Below are 8,544 nucleotides of genomic sequence, written 5' to 3' on the forward strand. Positions count from 1 at the left end.
AAAATTTCTCTTCTGTGTCTAACTTAAATCCTGCATGCTGCTTTCCTATAGAAGCTCAAGGGTTGTGGTGCCAAGGGTCTGTGGCTCTCAGCATATGGGTGTTCTCATGTCGGGTGCACAGGGCTGTGTTTGTATAATTGGTGGAGCAGCAAAATCAGGGGCACTGAGGTTAAACCAACCTTTCTTCCCCACTGGCTCTTTATCCTGCACTCCACCCAAGCACCAGGTCTGGTTGAGCCACTCAAGGTGAAAGAGCAAGTCTCCTTCCCCCTCTCCCTCCCCCAAAGTCTCCCTAGACTGAGGACTTCTTTCAAATGTTGCTTATCAGGGGCAGCCTAGTAGTCTGTCCTAGGCAGGCCCATCTGGGGACAGCAGCCCTAGGATGCCTCTTCCTCCCTTAACCCCAACTTCCTCGGACAAGACTGGGCCCACAGACCAATCCACTTTGCAGTCCTGGAGTCAGGGCAGGAATCAGATGAGGAAAGGCATGTGGGAAGAACAACAAACCCTCTGCTTGGTCTGGGAATGACAGGGATCTCCCTCCCATTTGCAGAAGAAGAAACTAAGGCCTGGGTTGGTGAAGGGGCTCACCCAAGTCTACACAATGCCTACTTTCCAACATCACCTTCAGTGGCCAACGCTTCCTGAGCATAAGTCAAAACACACTGGTTTTTGGCCTGGCAGGGTCTAGAAGGGAGAATATGAGGCTAGAAAGCAGGAACCTTGAGGTCTAGTGCCAGCCTGGGCATTTCCTAGCTGTGAATGGGAATGTGAGACCCTCAGTTTCCCCAAGTGTAAGATACGAATGAGTAGCGTCCACATCACAGGATGTGGCCAGCAATTAGAAAACCCATGTGAAAGGATCCCATAAACTATAAGTACTCTGCAAATGCAAGGAGCCATTAAAGCACTATGTTTTCTTCACCTCTGTTAGTAGCACAACTTTCTGTATCACCTGCTTGCTCTTCCCAGGAAGACTATCAAGGACAGCCTAGAAGTTATCATCCCACAGGGTGCTTTCCTGACCCTAAAGCCCCCTAACCTTGCCTTGTCTTCTCGAGCAGGAGGGCTGAGACCTCACCCAGGGAGGCTCACCTTCAATGGGGCATCCATCCCGAAGATTCTGCTGTGAGAGGCACACAGAGCTGGGCACCCAGCTGACCCAGAATGAGGATCCAGAGTCTGGATGTGTCTGATGAGCCAGTGAGTAAGAGGCCCTCCAGACCTCAATTTAAAGGAGAGGAAGAAGCCCTGTATTCAACTCTTTGGGACAGAGAAGGAGAACCCAAGAAATGGGTCTCTATTGCCCCTTTGCAAAGCTAAGTCCTGGGAATGGGTCCAGCCCTTAGAGTGCTAGGTGCAGGACTACAAACAGGCTGGAGGGGCTGTGTTCTCATCACATTCAGGCCCATGTGTGTGTTAAAGATGAAACTCCCACAAAGGGCAGACCACCCCAATACCACGAGTAGCAGAATATAGGACTCTTTCTCTTATACGGCAGTCTCAAAGTGAGTTGTCCAGACTGGGGGAGCCCTCAGCTTTTTGAGGTCATTCATGGGCTACAATCCCTTCCACCTATTGCTTTCCTGTCTGCCAGGCCATTGTCATCATGCACAGTGGAAGTTGTGTCGCCAGCTTGGCAAGAGGAAGAAAGAGCATGGCAGAGACAAGCCCAACACTTTAAGACCGGGTCTGGAAGTGGCTCGCCTCATTTTGCATTCCACCAGTGAGCACTTGGGCATATGGCCACACCTCATGGTGAGGAGAGCTGGGAAACAGAGTCCAGCTTGCCTCCATGCACCTCACGGTAATACTGTCCCCGATGGTAGAGAGCTGGCCACCTACCACAGCCCCCCTGGGCTGGGCCAACACAGTGTGACACAGATTGGAGAGAAGCCACCCCCCACACTTCTGTGTGACACATGATGAGGATGCCGTTGACAGTATGTCCAGAGACACTGGGCTCTCAAGGATTGGAGCCTCAAGAGGGAGCCATGTGGAATTCTCCAAGAGGGACCCTCTCTCCATGGCTGCTGGACAATGGGTAGGAAGAATGTGTTTGGAGCAGAAAAACCTTCCCAGTGACCCCGGAGCTTCCCAAGCCCAACGGGAGAAAGTACAGCCAAGGGGAATGCTCATGCTGTGAGTCAGAGGGAGGGGGCACATGCCAGCAGGTTGCAGGTAAATCATAAGAAGAGCTCAGCAGCTGATGGGCTGGCCCCCACTGAAGCCCTCTTTGGAACCCTTGGACCTCCCCAGAGCATGGCTGAAACCACAATAAGTGACGGCTCTTCTAATTGGGACGGGACCCAGGGTGGGTGCATTCAGTCGTGGCAGGCACCTGTTAGTATGCAGAGTACATTTTGGTCTAAGAAGGACACAACAGAAGCAAAACACCCAAATCCTCTGCTGCAGGAAGGAAGCTTTTTGTAAACCGTTACAGCCAAATCCCTAACAGCACACAGTCGAGCGCCTAGCTTGTTACCACCTGAGAGTACTGCAGGAGTGTAGGTACAATCAGAGCAAACAAGGTGGGCTTCATGGAGGAGGTGTGGCTTGAACTGAAGGACAGGGACAGCTGAGAAAGGAAAGAACATTTCAAGCTGGATGGGGAGAGGGCAGAGGAGGAAGGACAGTGTTGGGGGGACTCTGGAAAGTGTGGGTGCTTTTCACATTTTACCTTGTTGGGTCTGTCTTGTGTCACTCTGAGGTGGGTGCTGTTATTATCCACGTTTTGCAGATGAGGAGAGTGAGAGCTCAGAAAAGTTCAGAAACTTGCCCATGAACCCACAGCTGGTCCCTGGGGAGTCTGAGCGAACCCCCTGTGTGGCTCTGGGGAATGAGTCTGCTCTGAGCCCCCTGGCCCGGGACCAGCAGCGGCGTCACAACTCCCAGGCCAGCTTGCCGTGGCCCTTGGCCAAGGGCCCTGATGGTCACGCCACAGACTGGTGAGCCCCTGCTTCTCCTGAGCTCCCTGCTCAGTGGAACAGCCTGAGTCCTGCCCACAGGCCTGGCGCCCTGCCCGCCCCCTGAAGATGTCTTCAGTGGGAATCACAGCCAACGAATGTACCAGCAGGACGAGACAAGCTAAATGCTCAAGAGACTCCTGGGGAACAATGCTGCTCTGTGAGCAGCCCGGGCTGGAGCACAGCCCTGGAGGGCTGACAGGAACTGGCCCCAGCCAACCCAAGGCGTCCCCAGGACTCCCAGAACCTACTCACACTGTGGCCTGTTCCCTGCACTCTGGGAGAGGGGACGAAGTTAGGAAACGCACTTCTCGGACCTCGGCCCCCAGAGCCACCCGGCCAGCCCCTTTGCCTGCTGTGCTGGGAAACCCAGAAAAGTGGCCCCAGCTGAAGTCCCAACAGGCCACCCCCCAACTCCCTCCTGGACCCTCATACTGGGACCACCTGCTCAGAGAATTCCACGCACATCCTATATGCCCCTGACCCCTAGGCGGACAGTTGGGCTCAGCCTAAGGATCTCTGAGCATGTCCCAGGCTGCAGCCCTGGCTCCATCCCAGTCCCCACCAGAATGGACAAGCCCCTCCTGGGGGCTAAAAATCTATCCCTGACCGTGTTCCCACCTCTGCCTTAGAGGGGAAGGAAGGAGAGGGAGGAAGCAGGGTGCTAAAGGCCCTGACCTTGGAAGGTTAAAAAACAACAAAAAAAAACAGCAATAGGAGGTTTATTTGGGGGAGGAGACTGGAGATCCAAAACCTGGGCAGAGGTGACGCTCTGATGGTTTTGCTCTACTGTGGCAGATTGGGAGAAGAGCCTTCCCGAATCCATTCTGCCAATGGGCTGCATCCGCAGAGGCTGAGGGCAAGACCTGGGAGCAGAGCTCAATACTCCTGGTTCCCTGGTTGCCCGGGACGAGGGTGCAAAGGGGCATTCACTGTGCAAAGGGGCATTCACTGTGCAGAGTGAGGAAGTGTGTCCACTGGCTGGGGTGTGGCTGAAGCCGTGGGGTATCAGAGCTGATGGAGAGAAACACGGGTCGTGCAAGTACACAGTCGTGGGGGGGGGCGGTGCTCAATGCAATGGACCTTGCCTCGTGAAAGCACTTAATTTCTGCAAGATGACCCCTTCTACAGATGGACAAACTGAGCCTCAGAGAGGTTCATACGTAGCCCAAGGTCACATGAGTAGCAAACCCAGCATCAGGATTTCACCATGACGTCTTCGTCCTTCTCAACGTGTCTCAATGCCTCCCAAGGGCATGCGATATAGTCCCTGACACAGAGCTATGAGGGAGACCCGCCCAGCAAGACCTAGAACACCCCCTCTTCTGCCAGCAGCAGGGTTCAGAGAGCACAGCTGTGACCCTTGGGGAAGAGAAGCCTGTGTGCTCAGGGTTATTTGGGAGGAAGAGTGGAATGCACTGGGCTGGGTGGTGGGGGACAGGTCCCTTCCCTTCTTAACTCTTCCCTGGAGAATGTCAACTAGGAAAGGGGACATGGGAAGGCTTCGTGTTCTTACGACTCTCCCAAGGTCACAAAGCAACACCTTTGGACCCAGTTCTCTTGCTGCCCAAGCTAGACCCCAGAGGTAGACGCTTAGCAATGCCATGCTTCTCCAGCTCCCTCAGTGCTCCCTGAACTGGGGGGTCTTGGCCCTCTGCGCCCACCCTTAGAGGCAGCCCCTACCCGCAGGTTAATGTGTGTCTGGCTGAAGGCACCAAAGCAAAATTACAGCCAGGTGCTGTGAGTCACCGTCGACAGCCTGGAACTCACCCCCTCCCCACCTTCAGCCCTCTTCTCCCTACACTCAAGGCGGCGCGAACTGCCTCCAACACCCTCGCCCAGCTGCCACTTTCTGGTTCTGAGCAGAACCTTTCCCTCTGTCTGGAAGCTGCAGGACTGGCCCACCCAGGAACCGCATCCCCTGGGCTCTCTAGCCCCAACCCACAGCCCTGCTTCCCCCAAGCCCCTCCTGTAACACCTGCGCCTCCCAAACTCCAACCTTAACCAAACTGACCGGCACTCAGTGAGCAGGATTCTTCTTTCAGAAGAATAGCATGTCCCTGGGTAACAAGTGAGTGACCCTGAGCATGGGGACTGGGAGGGGGTCCCCAAGTAATCCCCACTCCCTCCGCGGGCAGAGAGCCTGGTTTATGCCTCAGGGCCAGGCCGGGGTCCTGGGGTGAGCACTGACCCCAGCTCTGCCACTGCCTCTCTGGGTGACCTTGGGCAGGTCCCTCCCCCATCTGGGGCCTCGAGCTCCTCATCTGTGACACAGGGAGATGACTCAGATGAACCCTAAGGCCTGTTCCTCTCCTCCCCATTCTATGGGTCTATGATATTGCCTTTCCTCTGACCTCAGATGCCTGGGGGTCTTGGCAACTCCAATTGCACTCTCCAAAGAGCCCATACCCTCCACACTCCAGAGCCCCCAGCTAGGTTCCTCCCGACATACTGTCCCCCAGCTGCCACTAGATGTACCCTGAGAAGCCCTCTGTCTGCTCCCTTCAGACTCTTGACCTCCCAAGGCCTGGCTCTCCTGGGTCCCGTGTCCCCAGCCCCCAGCACAGGGACTAGGCACGGGGGCAGGAGCTCAGGTTCCCTGAGCTGAGAGACCAGACACAGACTGGCTTCACCCCACTTACCCTACTTCACCATCTCCTAACCAGCCTGAGATGCTCACAGCTAGGGTCCTAAGCCCCTGGCTTCCCTGGGGGGAGATGTGAGAAGTAGCTTTCCGTTGGGGTTTCTCCGCAGCCTGACCAGTTCCCATGCACTCATGAAACTGGCCAAGTCAGACCTCGCCACTGCAGGGTAGGGTGGTAAAGACTTTTCTATCCCCGGCCTTGAGGTGTTTGCTTAAGTCACTGCCCAAAACACGATCCTGCCCACATCTTTGGCACGGGTCCCACATAGAGCACACATGCATGAAGCCAGCAGGTGCAGATAAGGCCAGAGGCCCAGGGATGGACAGAGGTAGCAGAATTAGCCTCTTTCTTGAGGGTTAGCCTCAGTGTGCTCATCAGAAAACTTAACTGGACCAGCTCAAAAGCGAGGTGTGCCAAGAAGGTAATTTGTGAATACTTTGGCTTTATCTGTATAACTCAGTAAATCTCCAAAACCTGTTTGGTGTGAGTGTGTGTGTGCATGCATGTGTTGAGAGGTGTTGAACAATAGGGTTGGAGGGGGATGACCAAGTTCTGGGTCAGAAGAAAACACAGGCATGGGCCTATAGCAGAGAACCTTTTTTTTTTTTTTTTTTAAGATTTGATTTATTTATGAGAGAGAGAGAGAGAGAGGTAGAGACATAAGCAGAGAGAGAAGAAGGCTCCCTGAGGGGAGCCTGATGTGGGATTCGATCCCAGGACCCCGGGATCACGACCTAAGCCAAAGGCAGATGCTCAACCATTGAGCCACCCAGGTGTTCCTATAGCAGAGACCTTGAATGGGCTCAGAAGTCAGAGGGCTTGGAGACAAGCTGGAAACCCCTTCTAAAAGCAGTGCTTCCGGAGGCAGCCCCCATCCTACCTCCTCATGGAAGTAGCCACCCTGGGTTTAGAGCTGAGGTGTCCAGGCTCCAGCCACCGCAGGCCCTCTGTGCCCCCTCCCACCTCCTCCAGCAAAAGATGTCCGCCCTGACCTCTTTTCCTCCTCCCTTCAAGGGCTGGGCCTGGTGCCTCTGCCCTGCTCTCCCATAGCACTCCATGTTCTCCTCGTCTCCTTGTCTTCCCCCCAACAGTGAGACATTTTCAGGGAAGAGATTGTGTCTTACTTATCTCAGTATTCCCAGAACAGGATCTGGGCACTGGATAAGGGTGTAAGTGAATGAATGAATGAATGAATGAATGAATGAATGAATGAATGAATGAATTAACACAGCTTTCAATCCTAGAGGTGGGGGTAAAGGAGCTTGCTAGCCAAGGACAATTTATTCTGCTCCAGAGAAAAGTATAGGGTACTTTTACTCACCTACTTATACTGTGAAAACAATAATTCAACAAACCTCAAGACTGAGCTGCTTTGGGAGCAAAATGGTAGGTGTTTTTTTGCTCCTCTCTCTGTTTCTGAGTCTGTCTCTTTGTCTCTGTACCTGTGCTGCTGCCATCTGCCTGTCTCTGCATGACTTTGTCCTCTCCCCACCAGCCCTAACTCTGTCCCATGGTTCAACTCTACCCAAGATACCCCTACCATGCCCTTCTGAGCCATCGGGGCTGCTCCCCCTCCTGCCCTCTGGTCATCTGACCTCTAGTCTGGCTTCTGCCTTCCTGGATCTCCACCCACGACCAGTCCCCAGATTCTGAGGCCTCTAGCAAGCTCTCTTGGTGACTTTGTAGAAACCTCTGGGTTCACCTATCCTTCCTGTCCTAATTATGCAAGATCTCCCTACCCTAAATCATGCCAAAACAGCAGGAGAAGTGTTGGAGAGGAAAGCCAACAAGTTCTCAGCCCCAGAACCTGGCCCCAGAGGCACCAGCCATCTTTATCCACGTTACATTCAGAGATGAACCTAAAAGGGAGACTGAATGTGTCTAAAAGGTGAGGTCTTATATAAGGTTATTCCTAGCTTTGCAGGTTCAAACATAAAAGTGATATAGTGGACTCAGTATAAGATTTGAAACTATAATATCCAGGTTTGATTCCTTCTCTTCCTTCTAGATCTTTGTGACCTAATGGCAAGTTATTTCACTTGAGTCATTATTTCACTTAGATTCCTCATTTGAAAAATGAGAGCAACATGCCTACATTACATGAGAATTAAACCAGATCACCTGTGTGAAAGCTGAATGTTACAATGGAATGTCAATCAGACTCAGGGGAGACTGACTCACATTAACAAAACTCACACTAGACCAGCTGATAGACCAGAATGAGCAGGGATCATTTAAAAGAAACAAATGTACCTGCAGGCTGCCCCAGAAGCTCCAGTCAGTTGGGCAATGCATGCTCTGCTCTGAAGGAACCAAATTATAACCAGGAGTTGTCCTGTTGGGCATGGTATCCCAGGAAGGGGACTTAGTTGTTTAATCTTGATAGCCACTGTCACTCACCCTGGCTATAGGAAGAGCCTGATGACTCACTGTTTTCTAGGAATTGCCTGCCCAAAATTTAGAACACGTCAAGCTACTCATGCCACTGGACAATGCTGGAGGTGCATGGACAAATCCCTGCCCTCTGGCTCCATGACCAAGTCTTTCACTTATTCTGTAAATCTACTCTGACCTCTTAGTGCAGGCACTGGGCGAGGGGGTAGGGATACCAAAGTGAACAAAACAGGCACTGCCTCGCCCTTCTTATAGAGTTCCAAATCTTTGGAGAAACACTGATGGTTGAGTGCATAATTACCATCCGTTGTGATCAGTGTGTTGCTACCATGGTGAAGCAAAGGGAATCACAGGAACCCAGCAGTCACCAATGGGGGGCCCAGGAAAGGCTTCCGGAGGAAGCGTCCACACACACATCCTTCCTTCTGCCTGTGGTGGGGCATGTGCCCTGCCGGGTGGTAGGGTGGCTTGCGTTCTAGCTCTCTGCAGCCCTGTTCAGGCCCCCGGCGACACCCTGACAACTCCCTGCAGCCTCTGGT

Source organism: Vulpes lagopus, chromosome 11, assembly GCF_018345385.1.
Source record: "Vulpes lagopus strain Blue_001 chromosome 11, ASM1834538v1, whole genome shotgun sequence".
In the NCBI taxonomy this organism is placed as follows: domain Eukaryota; kingdom Metazoa; phylum Chordata; class Mammalia; order Carnivora; family Canidae; genus Vulpes; species Vulpes lagopus.